Below are 19,821 nucleotides of genomic sequence, written 5' to 3'. Positions count from 1 at the left end.
AATAATTTCCCAGGGTTGATCAAGAACCAATTTCACAGGTATGATCAAGAACATGATAAAAAAAAAATCACCATTTCTTGGGTGGCAAGATGAAGTGGGAAAGCTTGCACTTTAAAGTCATATAAACCTTTGTTAAAATACATGTGAGGCTTTCGGCAACCTGCTTAGTTTCTACGAACCTGACTCAGTGTGCTTCTCATCCAGATGATGCTGATGATAGCTACCACTGAGATTAATAAAAATTATCAATAGAATATTTGATTCTAACTCCTGAAGGAAACTATAGTACATTATCGTAACCTTTCCGAACAGCAAGGATAAAGAAAATCCTAAAAGCTTGCGGGGCTGGAATGAGAGAACAGCATTCCAAACATTTGTATCAGAATGGCCTCAGGTGCACAGCCTTGGATACTAGAAGTAGATAGAGTAATGCCTTCAAAATGCTCAGGCAAAATCATTTACAACCTAGAATGTAAAATTCTTAGACAATATTCTTAGATAAAATGATTTATAACCTAGAGATACAAATAATCAAATATGAACATAAAACAACGACTGACTAAAAATGAATGGTGCCAAAAACTTACAGTTGAGGACATGACTGGAGATCTTCTTTCACCAAGATTTTGAGGACACCAAGAGGGAGAAAAACTAGGAACTAGGGGTTAAGTTAAGGAAGAGGAGAGAGAAAATTCCTAGGTGATAGTGAACTGTTAGGAACCCCAACAGGACAAAAGAACAAGACATCTACATTGGAGGAAAGATGCTTCATGGAGATGCCTCCAAAAGAAATGTGTTTAATAGTATTGAAAGGAGTGTTGTCATTCTCCAAGAGAGTTAGTGAAAGAAATAACAATACCGTAATAGATAGCATTATTTACTCAAAAACATTTGCTCTTTTTCCCTGACACTTTTCTCCATGAAAGTAGTATATTTCCTGCATTACTGAAGTCAGAGATGGCTGTGTGATCTGCTCTGGCCAATGAAGTGAGAGCAAAAGTAGCACGGCCACTTCCGTGTGGAAGTTTTAAGAACCATCATGTGGTTATTCCGTTCCCTTTCCTATGTCCCAGCAGGTTCCCGATAAGGACTGGTCCTTCATCCCAGAACCTAGAAAAAAGGAGCCTGGAGGAGACTGAGAGCCAACTGAAGTTGAAAAGAACAGAGTAAGAAATAAACCTTTGTTGTCATAAGCATCTAGGATTTGGGGGTGATTTTTTATCTCAGCATAATTTAGCATAAATTGATTAAGTGGTTTCTATGCAGAAACCAAACAATCCAGCAAACAAAAGCAGTGTTAATGCCAGGGCAGACAAACAGTTGCATAAGAAATGAAATGAACAGTAGTGTATTACATGGCTCAAATATGAACCATTCATTCATTCACTCTACAAATCTGTCATTAGAATCTATTATGTGCCAGGCATTGTTTAGGCCCTGGAAACAGAACAGTGGATGAACTAGACAATACTGTTGTCTTCACAGAAATTACAAACATGTGCGCATACAGACAATAAACAAAAATCAGGTAAATATATCATAGTTCAGTGAAATATTAAGTAAGGAAGAGGAGCACCATGGGGTGTATTTTACACAGGACATACCATTTGCACTGAGACTAGAAGGAACTGAGGGATTGAGCCATGTGATAGCTGAAGTAAGTCTTCCAGGAAAGGAATAAGCATAAGGACTCAAGGCAGAGCACATCTGGCATTTTTGAGAGGTGGCAAGCAGGCCAGTGGGGTTAGAAAAGAATGGTGAGAATGACAGAAAATGACAAGATGGGGGGGGCAGTTCTTTACTTGGGATCTGAAAGATCATTGCAAGGGGTTTGAATTTTACTTTAAATGGATGGCAAGCCATTGGCTGTGGAGCAGAGAACTGCAAGGATCTGACTTAAGAGTGTTGAAGCGCACTCTGACAGCTCTGTTGAGCACGGTCTGCAGGTGGACAAGGGCAGCAGCAGGAAGACTATTTAGTACGCTACTGCGGTAATTTAGCAAGAGGGGAGGGTGTCTTGGGCCAGGGCTATAGCCATGTAAATGATGACAAGTAGATGGATTTGTATATGGAATGGGCAGTGTTATTGTGACTATAGAAAAACATAATTTATAAAATAATGTGAACACTGAATGTTGAGTTAAACCACAATAGCAACATAAATATATTGAAGTGATGAGGAGAAAGACATCTGTGTATTTATGTGTGTGTGCAAGTTGTGTGTGTGTGTGTGTGTGTGTGTTGGAACTGTGTTTAAAAGAACTGGCACAACAACAGACACATAGATCAATGGAACCAAATAGAAAGTGCAGAAATGGACCCACAACTACATGGTCAACTAATCTTCAATGAAGCAGGGAAGAATATCCAATGGAAATAAGACAGTCTCTTCAACAAATGGTATTGGGGAAATTGGACATGCAGAAGACCACTTTCTTACACCATATGCAAAAATAAACTCAAAATGGATGAAAGAACTAAATGTGAGACAGGAAACCTCAAAATCTTAGAGGAGAACACAGGAAGCCATCAAAATCTTAGAAAAGAACACCTCTGACATCAGCCGTATGTCTATGACTAGGTATGTCTCCTAAGGCAAGGGAAGCAAAAGCAAAAATGAACTATTGGGACTTTATCAAGATAAAAAGCTTCTGTTCAGTGAAGGAAAAAAATCAACAAAACTGAAAGGCAACTTTGGAATGGGAGAAGACATTTGCAAATGACATCTGATAAAGGATTAATATCTGAAATCTATAAAGAACTTATCAAACTCAATATCCAAAAACAATTTAAATAAATAAAAATCCAGTTAAACGTAAGGCAGAAGACAGGAATAGACATTTTTTCCAAAAAAGACATATAAATAGCTAACGGACACATGAAAAGATGCTCAGCATCGGTTATCATCACGGAAGTACACATCAAAACCGCAATGAGGGACCACCTCACACATGTCAGAATGGCTAAAATTAACAACACAGGAAACAACAGATAACTGAGGAGGATGTGGAGAAAGAGGAACTCTCTTAAACACTTGAATTCCTTTGTAGGAATGCAAACTAGTGCATTCCGAGAGTGGAGCCACTCTGGAAAATAGGATGGAGTCTCCTTAAAAAATAAAAAATAGGACTACCCTATGGTACAGCAGTTACACTACTAGGTATTTGCCCAAAGCGCCTGGGTGGCTCAGTCGTTAAGCGTCTGCCTTCAGCTCAGGTCATGATCCCGGGCATTCTGGGATCAAGCCCCACATCAGGCTCCTCCACTGGGAGCCTGCTTCTTCCCCTCCCACTCCCCCTGCTTGTGTGTCCTCTCTCACTGGCTGTCTCTCTCTCTGTCAAATAAATAAATAAAATCTTTTTAAAAAAAATTCTGATTCAAAGGAATACATACACCCTGATGTTTATAGCAGCATTATCAATAGCCAAATTATGGAAAGAGCCCAAATGTCCATCGACTAATGAATGGATAAGGATGTGTTATATATATACAATGGAATATTATTCAGCCAACAAAAAGAATGAAATCTTGCCATTTACAACAACATGGATAGAGCTAGAGTGTATTAAGCTAACTAAAATAAATCAGTCAGAGAAAGACAAATACCATGTGATTTCACTCATGTGGAATATAAGAAACGAAACAGATGAACATTGTGGGGGAATGGCTCTTGACTATAGAGACTCTTGACTATAGAGAGCAAACTGAGAGATGCTAGGGAGAGGTGGGTGGGGAATGGACTAAATCAGTGATGGCTATTAAGGAGGGCACTTGCTGTGAGGAGCACTAGGTGTCATATGTAAGTGATGAATTACTAAATTCTACACCTGAAAACTAATATTACACTGTATGTTATCCAACTGGAATTTAAATAAAAACTTGAAACTACAAATAAAATAAATAAGAGAACTAAATCCTCATCTTTCAAAACTGGAAATTAGTAGATACTATCAAAAACTGAAAAATCAAAAAACAAAGTGTAAACATATTGTTTAGAAACATGGAGACAAAATCCAGAGAAAAACGGTTGAAAAGGTTAAAAGGGTTTGCCTTTGGCAAATGGGAGCAGGTGAGTGAGAAGATGGAAATATAGGACAGCTGTTTCCATGACGAGCCTTACAGTATTATTTGACAGGTAAATCTATGTACATGTATGACTTCGACAAATGTGCTCAAATACTTTAAGAAAATACTTACCACCTACAATGTAAAGAACAGTGTATGATGGAAGCTTTGTTCTCAAGATATTTATACTCTTTATTATTTAGAATCAGAGACCCCAAAATAAGGTAGAAAGTTATTTTTTCCCATGTAACATTCTTGAAACAAACTGTTCAAGGCTGGTATAGGAGACCAAAGGTTCAGGAACAAGGAATCCTTCCAACCTGTGCCATGAATACTCAGATCAATACCCAAATCATCCCTGACTTATTGAATATATGTCTTTAATTTCAGTTCTTTGGTCTCTGTAAGATTTCTCATGGAAAAGGAGAAGTAGCAACAGGGTGGGATGAGTGTGGACCTCAGAACCAGACAGTCCTGGGCTTGGATCCCAGTTCCATCAATTATTAGCAGAGACAACTCATTAATTAGACCCTTTATACTTCCATTTCACCATCAATAAGATGGATAAAATACTGTTTCATGTGTTAGGATTAAGTGAAATATTATGTAGGCCTAAACAGTGGCTCCCATGACATAATTTTTCAATAAATTGTGGCTATAATATTAGCTAAAGTGAGGATCTTAAGAGAAATAGTTAAAATATAAATCAGATCTTGTCACATGTTCCCTTTCCCATTTAGAATCAGGCCCAAATTCCTTATCACACCCTACAAGACCCCACGTGATCTGATTCTTGGCCTCCACTCTTTATTCCATCCAAGCAAATTCACACCTTAGTTCCTAGGTCCTTGGTGGTCCCTTTGCCTGGAATTCTCTTCCCCTAACTATACACATGACTTGCTCCCGCATTTTATTCAGGATTATGCTAAAATATCACCTCCTCAGAAAGGTACTTCCTAGCCACCCAGCTAAAATAATAACCACCATTCTGTTGTCTGTCTCCTAACTCCAGTTTCTATTTTACATATAGCATTCATCAATGTATCACATGCTACATTATCCCTCTCTCCCAAGAGAATGTTAGCCCCTTGAGGGCAAGGACTTTGTACTGCTCCCCAGCCATATCCCCAGCATCTGAAAATATGCCTGGCATGCTCTAGGCCCTCCATCAATGTGTGTTGCAGATGCCTTGTACCCATTCATAATCTGGATGATCACGGACAAATTGATTTCAGTAGCAAAGAGAAGCAGCTAAGGCAGAGACTGAGGGATGAAGGCAGACAGAATCCACCAAGGGAAAAACCTTCGGAATGTGACTGAGGGTTATATCTGAGTTCGCTGAAAGGGCAGCTGTCTGAGGAAGCCCTTGACTGAGGCCCTTCCACCGAGACAATAACCCCTTCATCTTGCGTTTGTTTTGTGTGCCCTGTTTCTTGACTTTGGGACGATCTCTGTAGTACCACACTGAGCTTTGAGTCCATGCTCCCATACTTAAGAGTGATGAAATAGTCCTTCTCTGAGCCAGATGTTCTGGTCCAGCTGTCTATACAGATCAAATAAATTAGGTTTTGACCAAGATGTTTCTCATTTTGTACAAAATACTTTATACTTAATAAAGACTGGTGGGGCGCCTGGGTGCCTAAGTCAGTTAAGTGTATGCCTTCGGCTCAGATCATGATCCCAGGATCCTGGGATCAAGCCCTGCATCGGGCTCGCTGCTCAGCAGGGAGTCTGCTCCTCTCCATGCCTCCCCCTTACTTGTGCTCTCTCTGTTTCTCTCTCTCTGTGTCTCTCTCTCAAATGAATAAAGAAAATCTTTAAAAATAAAAATAAAGACTGGTGAAATGGAAGGGAGATGTGGAAAGTTAAAAAAAATAGCTTTTAGAATAGATAAACTTTCAGGGTTTAGATACCTGATTAAATACATGTGTTTGATGGAAACAAATTAAAGAGCTTTCTTTCTCTTAACAAGTATTGGGTTTTTTTTTTTAATTTAATGATTTTTTATTATATTATGTTAGTCACCATACAGTACATCCCCGGTTTCCGATGTAAAGCTCGATGGTTCATTAGTTGTGTATAACACCCAGTGCACCATGCAATACGTGCCCTCCTTACTACCCATCACCGGTCTATCCCATTCCCCCACCCCACCCCCGAGGCCCTCAGTTTGTTTCTCATAGTCCATAGTCTCTCATGTTTCATTCCCCTTCTGATTACCCCCCCTTTCTTTATCCCTTTCTTCCCCTACCGATCATCCTAGTTCTATGTTCCATAGATGAGAGAAATCATATGATAGTTCTCTTTCTCTGCTTGACTTATTTCACTTAACATTATCTCCTCCAGTGCCGTCCATGTTGCAGCAAATGTTGAAAATTCATTCTTTCTGATAGCTGAGTAATATTCCATTGTATATATGGACCACAACTTCTTAATCCAGTCATCTGTTGAAGGGCATCTCGGCTCCTTCCACGATTTAGCTATTGTGGACATTGCTGCTATGAACACTGGGGTGCATATGGCCCTTCTCTTCACTACGTCTGTATCTTTGGGGTAAACACCCAGTAGTGCAATGGCTGGATCATAGGGTGGCTCAATTTTTAACTTTTTAAGGGACCTCCACACTGTTTTCCAGAGTGGCTGTACCAACTTGCATTCCCACCAACAATGTAGGAGGGATCCCCTTTCTCCACATCCTCTCCAACAATTGTTGTTTCTTGCCTTGTCTCTTTTTGCCATTCTAACTGGCGTGTGGTTTTGATTTGAATTTCCCTGATGGCTAATGATTTTGAACATTTTTTCATGTGTCTGTTAGCCATTTGTATGTCTTCATTGGAAAAGTGTCTGTTCATATCTTCTGCCCATTTTTTGATTTGTTTATTTGTTTCTCGTGTATTGAGTTTGAGAAGTTCTTTGTAGATCTTGGATACCAGTCCTTTATCTGGAGTGTCATTTGCAAATATATTCTCCCATTCTGTGGGCTGCCTCTTAGTTTTTTTGACTGTTTCCTTGGCTGTGCAGAAGCTTTTTATCTTGATGAAGTCCCATAAGTTCATTTTATCTTTTGTTTCTCTTGCCTTTGGGGATGTGTCATGAAAAAGGTTGCTTTGGCCGATGTCGTAGAGGTTGCTGCCTATGTTCTCCTCTAGAATTTTGATGGATTCCTGTCTCACATCGAGGTCTTTCATCCATTTGGAGTTTTTTTTTGTTTTTTTTTTAAGATTTTATTTATTTATTTGACAGAGACAGCCAGCGAGAGAGGGAACACAAGCAGGGGGAGTGGGAGAGGAAGAAGCAGGCTCCCAGCAGAGGAGTCCAGTGTGGGACTCGATCCCGGAATGCAGGATCACACCCTGAGCCGAAGGCAGACGCTTTAACGACTGCGCTACCCAGGCGCCCCTGGAGTTTATTTTTGTGTATGGTGTGAGATAGTGGTCAAGTTTCATTCTTTTGCATGTAGCTGTCCAATTTTCCCAGCACCATTTATTGAAGAGACTGTCTTTTTTCCACCGGATGTTTTTTCCTGCTTTATCAAATATTAGTTGCCCAAAGAGCCGAGGGTCCATTTCTGGGTTCTCTATTCTGTTCCATTGGTCTATGTGTCTGTTTTGTGCCAGTACCATGCTGTCTTTGTGATCACAGCTTTGTAGTACAGCTCGAAATCCAGCATTGTGATGCCCCCAGCTTTGTTTTTCCTTTTCAACAGTTCCTTGGCGATTCGGGGCCTTTTCTGGTTCCATACAAATTTAAGGACCGTTTGTTCCAGTTCTTTGAAAAATGTCCTCAGTATTTTGATCGGGATAGCATTGAAAGTGTAGATTGCTCTGGGTAGCATGGACATTTTAACTATGTTAATTCTTCCGATCCATGAGCATGGAATATTTTTCCATCTTTTTATGTCTTCCTCAATGTCTTTCAAGAGTGATTTATAGTTTCTAGAATATAGGTCCTTTACGTCTCTGGTTAAGTTAATTCCAAGGTAACGTATGGTTTTTGGTGCTATTGTAAATGGGATGGATTCCCTAATTTCTCTTTCTTCAGTCTCGTTATTCGTGTATAGAAATGCAACTGATTTCTGAGCATTGATTTTGTATTCCGCCACATTACTGAATTGCTCTATAACTTCTAATAGTTTGGGAGTGGCTTCTTTTGGGTTTTCCATATAGAGTATCATGTCATCTGCCAAGAGAGACATTTTGACTTCTTCTCTGCCAATTTGGATACCTTTGATCCCTTTTTGTTGTCTGATTGCTGTCTTAACAAGTATTGTTAACCGTGGACCAGGAATAGAGATTTACAGCACTGTGACTCTGGACTTCAAATGAGCCAAACGAGCAAAAAGGTAAAATCCAAAGTAGACAATTCCGAGCCAAAATTAGATGAATCATTCCCACCAATTTCTAATGTATTCTTTTTCCCTGTTAGTTGAAATAATTTAAAAAGCAAGAATCGAGATGGTTTGCCTTTTGGGTAGCTGAACTGTCTGCTTTTTAATAGATTGTAAATTTGAATATCATATTCAACATAATCAGTACTTTACATATAGAGGTACTTACGAAATAAGTATCAGTTGGTTTATTAGTTGCCCAAAGAGCCGAGGGTCCATTTCTAGATGAAATGGACTGCTTTCTAGATGAAATCAGCACATGTGGAAGAAAACTCCAATGCTTTAATATGACTTAAATTTAAATGCCCAAAGAGCCGAGGGTCCATTTCTAGATGAAATGGACCGCTTTCTAGATGAAATCAGCACATGTGGAAGAAAACTCCAATGCTTTAATATGACTTAAATTTCCCTTATGTTACTCCATGATCCATTTAACACTTGCTTGGTACAATTTTCATTTTAAAAAATCCTAAGATGTTTATAACTGACTAACATTAAGCTTCTATTTCCCTGATTCCTACCAATATACTATCAGCTCAAACATCCTTACAAGCCTATGTCACATGATTCTCATTTTCTCTTACCACTTCTCTACCCAGGTACCCACAGAATGCCATAAATCACTTCTTTGCTCTTTGGTGTTTGATATTGTCTGACCGAGGTATAGGGGCCTCTGGCAGACTCCATGCAAACCTAAGAGCTGCTGTTGAGGAGAATCAGAAGGGGGGATGATCTACCTTCTACTTCTTTAATCCATAAACAAACTCTGAAGCGGAAGAGTTTCCTGGTCTGTCATAGTCATATTTTTTCCCATCTTCATATTGTATCTATGTGAAACAGAGGCAGCTAGGAGTATAATATTCATATAATATTCCTCAGTTATTTTTAGAAAACTTTTGTTTTTAAAGTACTATCAACCATTGCTATAAATCAGATTTTAACTTAATAAGAAATTGGTTAAATATTGTTAATGGTCTACATAAAAATGAGTCCTTGTTTAGGATGCCTAGGTGACTCAGTCAGTTAAGTGTCTGCCTTTGCTCAAGTCATGATCTCAGGGTCCTAGGATGGAGCCCCATATCAAGCTCCCTGCTCAGCTCAGCAGGGAGTCTGCTTATCCCTCTTTCTCTGACCCTCCCCACACCCACTGCACACCCTCCACCCCCCATGGTGTGCTCCTGCACCTGTGCACTCTCTCTCTCAAATAAATAAAATATATATTTTTTTTAGATTTTATTTATTTATTCGACAGAGATAGAGACAGCCAGCGAGAGAGGGAACACAAGCAGGGGGAGTGGGAGAGGAAGAAGCAGGCTCCCAGCAGAAGAGCCTGATGTGGGGCTCGATCCCAGATCGCTGGGATCACACCCTGAGCCGAAGGCAGACGCTCAACCGCTGTGCCACCCAGGCGCCCCTAAATAAAATATTTTAAAAATAATAATAAAATAAAGATGACAGATTCCTAGACCCATTTAGTCTCCACCAACTTCATCGCCTGAAGGCGAGCCTGTGAAAATGCATTTTCACAGGAACTCCTGGTGAGTCTTTCTGGAGAACCATGGCTACACACCAGTGGTCTCACAAGTGGAATACACATGACGGTTCAGTAGGGTATGGAAAGAAAATAGAGGAAATTCGACTTCTATTCCTTTATTTCATCCCTTTATAATTTCCACTTTGTGGTGTTACACAATATATTAATATCATAGTGCATGCATTTTATTAAATAAATAAGCATAATTATTTTTAGCATATCCGCAGGAAATCAGGTAAGATTTCCCGAAGGAGGTGGCAACTGAGGTTGACCTTAAAAGATGGATAGAATCCACCTCTCCCAAAGGGGAGAGGAGAAGGCAGGTGGTCAGGCCTATGAAGATATTCCAAGTAGGGAATATGTTATGAACAAAAGCTTAGAGGAGAGAAGAATGATGGTGTGTGCTTTGAATTCCAGTGTGGTGCTCTTGTAGAACAAAGAGGCGGAAAGAATGCGGCAAGAAAGGACAATGGAAATATACATGGCGTGATGATCTGAAGCATATACACAGGGAGAGCAAATACTACATGAGCAGAGAAGTGACAGGAGGTAGGAGACATACCAAGACAATTTGGCCTGTACTTCATAAGGTACCGTGCGAAGAGCTCCATCTTTCTTGTCAGAGGACTTGAGTTCACTTCCTGATTCCACCACGGACCAACTAAGGCCCTGCAAAAACCACTTCATGTCTCTGAGCCCCACTTTTCTCATTTTGAAAAATAGATTTAGTATCAATGCCTGCATGCTTTATCTCACAAATCTTGTAAATATTGCCTAACATGGTTCTTAGCGTCAATTAAAGTATTAACATCAATTCCTAAAGGTATCGATATTTAATATAAGTCCACAACTGTACACCTTGTAAGCCATAATGCTAAGATGGGAAACATAGATTTTTAAGTACTATTTGTTTAAATACGCAATTCTAAAAATTGCCTCTTTGCCTAAAACAGGGTTTAAGTTCTGGTTTAATTAAGCTCCTCCCCTGATTATGTTATTATTCAGTTTCCTGTAAACTGACGTGGACTGAGAGGTTAGCGATAACTCCTATGCCTCACCACATCCTCCTAATATGACTTTACAGTGTTAATTCTCACTGAAAAGAGCTCACTTGAAAACATTATGATCTCAATGAGAAAAGCCAAATGCATCTCCTCAGTTGGTCAAATGAAAACTACTCACAATGATGTTTAAAGAGCAATACAATTCATGGTGCAGAGACTATCTAATTATCCGGGAATAACCTTATGATCGGGATAACTTAAGAGCAGGATAAACCTCTGGAGTGTGATTTTAACTGTCAGGAAATAATTTTCTCCCCCGCCCTGCCCAAACCCTCCTCCCAACCCCAACCCCTGTGCTACCGGAAATTCATCTCTTTAACACAGTGTGTGGGTTTAGAACCTCATTTATACTAATGAGCTCTTATTTCAAAATGTCAGTTCTTCAGGCGTCTATCAGGTAATCTACCTTAGTGGGTTAACTAGTTAACTAGCTATATTTCATTCTAGCATGTGGTTGTTATGTATGTCAGCCAGAGATTAAGAGTGTGGATGATGAAGAGAAATTAGAAGGAATTGGGGCGCCTCGGCCCAGTCGTTAAGCATCTGCCTTTGGCTCAGGGAGTGATCCCAGCGTTCTGAGATCGAGCCCCACATCAGGCTCTTCCGCTATGAGCCTGCTTCTTCCTCTCCCACTCCCCCTGCTTGTGTTCCCTCTCTAGCTGGCTGTCTCTCTCTCTCTGTCAAATAAATAAATAAAATCTTTAAAAAAAAAAAAAGAAATTAGAAGGAATTAAGGAGCAAGAGACAGTTGAGGAGCACAGTCATCTTGGGCACTTTGAACAACCAAAGGTTCTGAAGGTTCTAGGATTTTTTTTTTTTTAAGACTTTATTTATTTATCTGGGAGAGAGAGAAAGTGTGTGAGCAGGGGGAGGGGCAGAGGAAGAGGGAGAGAGAATCTCAAGCAGACTCTGCACTCAGGTTGGGGACTCAATCTCATAATCCTGAGATCGTCATCTGAGCCAAAGTCAAGAGTCGCATGCTTAACTGACTGAGCCACCTAGGAGCTCCCCTAGGATATTTTAAAAGCAGAATGAAGACTAGGGGAAAGTTCATCCTATACTCACATTAAATATCCTCACAGACACATTAATATAAGATGCCCTTTTCTGGATACATCAAACTTGTTGCCCTTGGTTTGCCCTCTTACCCAAATTAGTTAACTCTGCTTTAGTGTGTGAGTGCATGCTACTTTGTGCTCTGATTTTCAGGCAATAGCAGCAACAAGAACAGTAATAGCTAACATTCACTGAGAAGGTTGCCTGGCATCATGTTAAGATCACAGATGTTGGCCAGTCTGCCCGGGTTCAAATCCTGGCTCTGTCACTGCCAGGTTATCCTGCACCTCTCTGTGCCTCAATTTCCTAGTCTTTAAAAAGAGAAATAATAGTGGTACCTCCCTCCTAGGATTGTTGTGAGGGTTAGATGAGTATGTAAGGTGCACAGAATGGTGTCTGGCCTATCGGAAGTGCTCAGTAAATGTTAGTCTTTCCTGTTGAGTGTTAATCCAATCCAAGATCCCATAATAAGTCCTTTATCAACATTAATATAATCCACAGAGTAAACCTTTTACAATTTAGAGATGAGAAGACTGAGGTTCAGAGAGCCCAAGTTATTGGCCAGCATGGGACTGGCCACCAAGCGATTAAGAGTGTGGATGATGAACAGAAAGAGATGGAGCCAGGACTCCAGCTCAGGTCTACATGATGCCAAGTCCAAGCTCTGAGCCCCTGTGCTTTCCTGCAACACGTGTGAGGTGCTGGTAATGGTACAAAGAGAAATTGCTAGGTTCTTTGTATGTTAAGAATTTAAATAACTGTGCTATGGGGCCTATTATATTTTCCTGAAGTTTTGAGGTGGGATCACAGGATAACTCCAGGTACCTTCAGTCAATTTGTTCTGGAAAAAAATTGACCACTTGCTCTGTGCTTACTGACCCACTCCAAAATTCTCTGAGAAATCAAAAATCCCTTCTCCGTATCTAAAAATTTTATGACATAATCACAACGTTTATTTGGCTGTACTCTAGATGAAGGTACAGATTAGTGCGCCAGAGGTTTTGCTGGTATGTGGAAACAAAATGTTTTCCTCCTGATATTTAAAAATATCAAAAGATAAGATCCAGCCAGGTACAATCCAGTCAGTTTCTTTTCTGCAGTTTTCAAGTTTTAAGACAAACACTTGTCCTAGGAACGATCTGAGAAATTACAGACAGCCCAACACTATGGATCCTATAGGAACTGGTTTTGGAAAGGGATGGCCAATAGTCAGATGATGCATAACTTAATTGGTACTTAGTACAACAGAAAAGTAGATAGGCTGCTTTCTCTCAACAGAAACCAGCTCTGGAACGAAATATCTGATGTTTATAATCATGTCTAATTACGATATCTGTTTTAGAGCTACCGCCTGGAAATAAGTGCTCCAGGCAGAGTGCTGGGAAATGAGACATGGATATTTTACTGTGGGCAACTTAGAGCTGTCACTCAATTTGCTTTGCACCTCTATCTCTGGGAGCTTACGCCCACACCGGACCTCCAGATATGACCCAGCAGCAAGTTGACACCCTATGACTCATTCTCCTTAGAAATGGTATGTTGACCCACAGCTGGACACTTAATAAAACTGGATCAGATTCAAACTTGTAGAAGCTGGTCTCCATGTGTGACAGAACCTTTGAAACGCAATCACAGAAACTGTGGATGTGAAGCAAAGAAGGCTAACCTCACAGAGCTAGGAGATGGAAGCAGTGATGGAGAGTCAGAAGATGAGAGCAAGCTACTTCTCCAGATCATGTCCCAGGCTGCGTCTCCACCCATGGACCCAAAAGGAGAAATACAAGACACTGTCCATTGGATGGACCTGTGAGATTCAAAGAAAGTAAAAAGCCCGTCATAAAATCTGTTGACTAATAAGTGGTCTTTTTTGCTCTTGCTAACATGACCCACTACTTAAAGCAAGATTCTTGAGGTATGAGTTATGCAGTAGATATGGGCTTTGGAAACTGACTCTCATTTTATATGCACAGGAAAGATTTTATTAAATGAATCCAGGCATGTAAAATTTAGTCCAATTAGCACCATTCAGTATTGTTAAGCCATCTAAGCAATTTTCATTAGTATCTTTTTATGCATATTCAAGAATATACAATGAGAGTAGGAAATACCCATTTCTACAGTACACTAATTAGAGAGAAAAATTCAGTTTGAATTCACCAACTGGGAAGCTTTTTTTTGGATTAATTATTGATGAATGGCCCATCAGGTGCTCATAGACTACAGTGACAAGATTTGTCTTGAATACATTCAAAAGTGCTTTATTTATGGTAGCTCTAAATTATCGATTGTATTACAGAGATTTTAAAGCAAAGTTTTTCCTCTGGGGGATAGTTTTTTTAATGTACCCTGAAATATTGGTCAGTAGTAAGTTTAGGGACACTATTTATCCCTCATTAACTTGTTTTAAAAATTATATAACAGTTGCTAGATATATAAGTGAAGGAAAATGGAGAATAGAACCAAATCTCTTGGGGGAAAAACTAAGGGGAGAAGACACAGAATGAGGTAAATAAGTCAAAAAATGTATTTGAATTCTTATTTTTATTTCAAGTGTATGTGTAGATACAGCTCGAGACTAATTAAGTGCCATTTTTATGTAATCAGAATTATATAGCCAGGTGAAACTATTTCTTGCTATTAAAAATACAATGCAACAAACACGAATTCCTTCTTCCTATTTCTTGCCTCCTTTTTCTCTTCTTTTTAATTTTCCCAACATTACCTCATTCTTACGTTTAGATAACACCTAGTGCATATGACATATTTACAGAAAAAGTGTACCCAATTCTACTTCAGATTATAACAACATTAGAGAAAATGATCAGGTCCTTGAAAGGCTACACAAACACCAGGGTTGAAGTGCACTCACCAGCTCTCTGAAATGAGTTACAAGATAACAGCCACAGACTCCTAAGCTGGGAACCCGGGTGAGTTCAAAGTAACCAAAACTAATCATCTCATCTCTAGAATTTAATGAAGGTTTAGATATTTTATACCTTGGTGTGGTTTTTCAAAAGAATAGTTGGTAGTGAATAAGCTTAGGGACCTTAAATAATGTCAACAGAATGAATCTTCAAATGCTAGAAATGATGGAATAAAAACAAACCATTTGAAAAATGTCCAGTGAATCCAATGTAATCTTTAGTAGTCTGCTCCAGCATGAATTGTATTTACATAAAATCGTTTCAGATATTTACCTGGAAACTTCTGAGGATCTGTTAAGAAATGGCAAATTTCCTTGCTCTTGCATCATTTCCTTTTTCTTCCCTTTCTCAGTATTTATTGGGGTTACTGATAAGAAGTATAATCTTTGAGAAAACTTGAAATATGTATGACCTATTGTTTTAACCATATTACCTTGGATGAAGTATGGTGAGGCCAGATGCAGCTCGAGAGAGAAACCAGAAAATGTCTTACAGTTTTGTTACACTCACAGTTCCCTGGGGGAGAACACAACACACCATGCAAGACCACTGAGGTTCGGTCAAGAGGCAGAGACAGAGAGGGGAACTATACGCCACCTTTATTGTGGTTTCTGTGGGAAGAAACAAGTTAAGCACAATAAGCAGGCTTTGGGTTGGCTAGTTCAGGTAATTTCAGTAGGATCTGGGGCGCAGGGGCTGTCCCTGCTTGTCTGGTACTTGCCCCTGGGGCAATTAGGTGTATAGCTATAGGTATAAGTTGGCAGATGTATACCAACCCAGAGTGTAAGAGGCCAGTATGGGAGTTGGCTGTGGATGTGGACTTAACCTCTGCCCAAGAAGTAGAACTGACCAACATTTATGGAAACAAATTACACCAGCAGATATAATGTGAGAATAAATAGAAAAAGCCTCAGGCTACTACAATCAGGGAGGAATATCTCCTAAGAATGACCATGAGGTCATTACTCTACCAATGAAGGAGTGACTGCAGATGGGTTTTCACCTATAAGTTCTCTTGCAACCAAATGGAGTGTGTCATGGCATTCTCCCCCAATCCTGCCGTAATTTGGTAGAGATACACGAGGCATAACAGAAAAACGTCAGCCGGGATTCTCAGAAATATAAAATCTTTTACAGAATATAGGCAAAAGCAAACATCTTTAATCAGTCATTTGGTAAACAATTTCCTACTAAAATCTAATCAGGGAGCAATTACCAACAGAGAAACCAAGAACTCCTCTACAAGTGATATTTAGAAATTTAGCACAATGGGAAGAAGCACTGCAACATGGACTGATGGGGGAAAGGGCAGTGTGGCAGAGGGAGGAAAATGGATCAATGAGTAAAGATCCATACCCAATAGCAAACACACTTCCTTAAAGAGGAGGTCAAGAATTTTATGACAGAATCTCATTAAATGTATTTGTAATCACTTGCTTAGATATGAATATTTTTTTGTTCCTTGTATAGTGAATGCATATAACTCTCATTTCAGAGTGTGGTTTAATTATTGTCAATTTCTTATTTTGCCACTATAAAAATGATGTGACATATATACAATGGAATATGATACAGCCATAAGAAAGATGAGATCATGACATTTGTGACAACATGGATAGACCTACAAGGTATTATGCTAAGTGAAATAAGTCAGACTGAGAGAGACAAATACTACATGATTTCACTCATAAGTGGAATCTTAAAAAAATAAATAAACAAAAAGCAGAATCATACCTGTAAATAGAGAGAACAAACTAATGTTTGCAAGAGAGGAAGGATGTGGGGGTTGGGCAAAATGGGTGAAAGGTGTGGGAGACACAGCCTCCAGTTATGGAATGAGTAAGTCATGGGAACAGAAGGCACAGCACAAGGAATATAGTCAACAATATTGTGGTAGCATTATATGGGGACAGATGGCAGCTACAATTGTGGTGAGCAGAGAGTAAGTAGAGGCTTGTCCATTCACTATGTTGTACACCTGCAACTAATGTAACAGTGTGTGTCATCTACACTCAAATAAAACAAAATAAAAACATAAACAATAGCGGGGTGCCTGGGCGGCTCAGTCAGTCAAGCGTCTGACTCTTGATTTTGGCTCAGGTCATGATCTCAGGGTTGTGAGATGGAGCCCTGTGTTGGAGTCCACACCGGGCATGGAGCCTGCTTAGAATTCTCTCTTTCCCTCTCCCTGTACCCCGCCCTCTCTAAATTAATTAATTAATAAAACAATAGAACTAGGTGATAGGGAAAATTAATAGTATTTGCTAATAGAACAATTTAAAAATAATATATGTTAGGAAAAATGTAGAAATGTTTATATGGGTGAAAGGGAGTGAGAGATACAGGCTTCCGGTTATGGAATGTATGTCATGGAATAACAGGCACAGCATAGGGGATATAGTCAATGATATTGTCATAGCGTTATCTGGTGACAGAAGGTAGCTACACGTGTGGTGAGCATAACAGGATGTACGTCGTACCCCTGACACTAATGTAACATTGTGTGTCAATTATAACTTTAAAAAATCGTTTTAAGTATGATGTTGCTAACGATGCCCAGACTAGGCCGGCAAGTGATGTCCAACCCTTTAAATACAGGAAACCCCCTTTGCCAGTCAGGGCCGTCTGCCTGTTTGGCATGGAGCAGTTACAGACCTCATTCTCAGTTGTTAGGAATGTACATGGCACCACTAACTATGGGAAATGCTTGCAGGAAAGTTTGCAAAGGAGAGAACTGAAGTCCAGCTGGATTAATTAGATTGCCTAAGGTCACACAAAGCTACATTTCACAACAGCAGACTTTTGGTCCAGTATTTCTTCAACTAACCCACAAGTCTGTGAATCCCTCATTTAGGGCCCAACAAAAAAGGGAATTGGAGGCTTGGAGAATATCAGTGATTTCAGCTATATGACTAATTGGTGGCAAAGAAAAGATGAGAACCCAGCTTTTTTGCTTTCAAGTCCACAGATGTTGCTGCTAATGAACAGAGGTCAGCATTGACTGGAGGGAAAAAAATTAATAAATGAGATAGATGTGGCAGCACCGCCGATAGAAGAATGATCAATAGAGGAGTTAGAAATACAGCAGTAAAGATTTCAGTGTAATTGGCTAGTGGTTGTTCAAGGAGTAAATACAGGAGATGGATGAAGTAAAATTGATCTCATTAAACCCTACAGATACTGAACTGAACTAACTTTTAATGTATTATAAACTCACTGTAATCCAATTTCCTGTTATCAACATGCTTGCAACTTACTTGGTTGGCAGAAATATTAATGCCAGAGATAAAACTAAAATCAATATAATTTTTAAATTATGTTTTCATGTCTGACAAAATCTTTAGATTTATGGTATGTTACTGTATGGCATCATATTTGTGGCATAAGTAGTTTCAAAAATAATTTATTCACAGCTCCATCCTTTTACCTACAAGACATTCAAATACTGAAATGTGTAACTTCTACCTCCAGCCTTATCTTCCTTCTGATTTTCATTGTTTCCCAAAAGAAATTATTATGAGTTTGAATAATAGTTAATTCTAGTAGTTATAGGCATAGCTTAGAACCTCCTCAGGCATCCTCTTTCTGCCTCTAAATAACCCATTTTCTGGTATTTTTGGATGGGCTGGAGGAAAGGACAGTTATGCGTCAGAATGTGTATTAAAAATGTAAAGAAAGAGAACATGCTAACCATGCTTCAGGCAGCACATGTATGATGCTTACTTACATTTTCCTATTTAACCCTCAGAAAATCCCTTCAAGATAAGTGCCGTGATCCCTACTTCGCAGATGAAGGAAGAAGGAACTAAGAAGTTAAGTCACAAGGTCACAAGGTCACATACTTGGTAAGTGACATGGGAGTCGGGAATTAAAATTTATATCTTTCTTTAGTTCTCATCACATCAGATTTTTATATTTGGAAGATCCAAAAATATTCTTAAATAAAAGGCATATCTAAGACCAGTCACCAATAAATAAATGGCTCAAATTAAGATTGAGATCAATAAGCACACAAATGGTTGAAATTTATGTCAAGCTGTGGTCTGATTCAAGCAGTATCTGGCCTTCAATTCAGAGCAAGCTGACTTTGCAGGTGTTTAATAATCAGACAGTAGTGCAGATGTTGTCTTAGAAATGATTATTTACTTACTTATAAATAACACTGTGATTTGCATAAATACAGACAGAAGAGGCAACTAAAAATCATGCCCATATAAAAAATCTAGTACAGAAACTAAGGAACTTCCAGCTGTGCCAGCTCAAAACCAACAGATGTGGTTCACTTTGTGTATTTTTCAAGTAATCACGACAGCATTTTATAAATACAAGACCATGAGCAAACAGCGAGTCAAAAATCACTCTTACTCTCTTTTCAGACTGAGTCACATAAATAACCTGGACGATTACCGATTGTCCCTGTAAAGATAATACATGTGTTAACGCAGAGAGAAGGCATCAGGAACCCACAAAAGAAATCCACTAAAACCAGAACGTGCAGGAAGACTGTTTTGGAAGAGGAAAAGAGTAAGTTGTAGCGTTTTTTTTTTAAAAGAAATGCAGTATTCTTCCTGTTGCTTCCTTGTTTATCCACATTTACCGCATTTAAAAAGGATGTCATGAAAATATTTAAAGGAAATATAAGAGACTCATCATTATTTAAAAATTTTTTCCATCCTCTTACCACCCAACATATGCTAACATTTTTCTTTGATACATAAACACACATTTTCCATCACAATTTCCAGAGTGGAGGGACACCCCGGTGGCTCTGTCAGTTAAGTGCCCAACTCT

The 19,821-nt window shown here is 39.2% G+C and overlaps 1 long non-coding RNA gene across 1 annotated transcript; it reads left to right on the top strand.

Moving 5' to 3' along the window:
* Window positions 1-1,076: 1,076 nt before the first annotated feature.
* Window positions 1,077-19,549, top strand: LOC148109460 (uncharacterized). The gene is made up of 3 exons (XR_015725644.1): window positions 1,077-1,166; window positions 18,779-18,875; window positions 19,407-19,549. It is a non-coding gene; the product is annotated as an uncharacterized LOC148109460 (long non-coding RNA).
* The last annotated feature ends 272 nt before the right edge of the window (window positions 19,550-19,821 follow it).

The sequence above is a fragment of the Ursus americanus genome, chromosome 9, assembly GCF_024610735.1.
Source record: "Ursus americanus isolate L20-20 chromosome 9, mUrsAme1.1.p, whole genome shotgun sequence".
In the NCBI taxonomy this organism is placed as follows: Eukaryota; Metazoa; Chordata; class Mammalia; order Carnivora; family Ursidae; genus Ursus; species Ursus americanus.
Note: the sequence above shows the minus strand (reverse complement) of the source record. Positions and strands in the feature narration are given on the sequence as shown.